Source organism: Octopus bimaculoides, chromosome 28 (genome assembly GCF_001194135.2).
Source record: "Octopus bimaculoides isolate UCB-OBI-ISO-001 chromosome 28, ASM119413v2, whole genome shotgun sequence".
Lineage (NCBI taxonomy): Eukaryota > Metazoa > Mollusca > Cephalopoda > Octopoda > Octopodidae > Octopus > Octopus bimaculoides.
This window is the reverse complement of record NC_069008.1, coordinates 16255168-16255977: the sequence shown is the minus strand read 5'-3', so window position 1 is coordinate 16255977 and position 810 is coordinate 16255168. Positions and strand designations below refer to the sequence as shown.

General features: G+C 35.2%; 1 protein-coding gene across 1 annotated transcript in view; it reads left to right on the top strand.

Annotated features, from left to right (window-relative positions):
• Positions 1–121: 121 nt before the first annotated feature.
• Positions 122–810, top strand: part of LOC106868505 (zinc finger protein 271-like) — a 4885-nt gene continuing 4196 nt past the window's right edge. The window contains exon 1 of the mRNA XM_052977538.1: positions 122–360. The gene's annotated coding sequence lies outside the window, so the exon portion shown is untranslated. The remainder of the gene's footprint in view (positions 361–810) is intronic.

Below are 810 nucleotides of genomic sequence, written 5' to 3'. Positions count from 1 at the left end.
GATAATAATAAAATTAAGGGGGGGGGTTCCGTTTACATATTATCCATCTGGACCGCTCGCCGCCTTAAGCAATATTAATCACAAAGTATAAAATATATCTTTTAGAACATCACCACCAAGGCCGCTGGTGACAATAATAAAGATTCGTTTATCACAGCCAGATATTTACCACAGTAACCATGGTGATTTGCATCAAGATATTATTTCTTTCCTCACTTTATCTTAACATTTTTTGTTTTATTTACTAGAGAGCTGTACTTCCGTTACCCTTACAATCTCTTTGACTTGTATGTTTCCACGGAGGTTTTGGTGTGATTGAATATATCTTCACACTAAATATCGATTTGTATAGCATAACAGGTAAGATATACACACCTATCTATCGATTGATCGTACATGCCGGATCTCTTATCTGGTTTCCAGAAATCCGGGAATACTTATACCGTGTATTGAGTATTCGGTTCCGCCCTTCCTGTCTCTCAAGATGTCCAGGTTTTCATCTTTACACTTTGTGGGTCCCGAAGGACTGTGACCTTCCGTGCTGTCTTTAGCTTCTCTGGTCATATCTAATTCATATCAAAAGAATACCATTTATTTTTCACTTTTTCTAGAAATTTCTCTTTTGTGTGTGTGTGTGTGAAATACGTAGAAAAATACGAAGATTACGATTTTGAGAGAAATTTGTAAAATTTCAATTTTTCAAAAAAAAAAAATATTTAAAAAACAGTATTTATACCTCAGGCTTTCAAGCAGGTTAGCCACATGCTAGAAATAACAGCCAAATCACACAAAATTGTGCTAACCTAATGT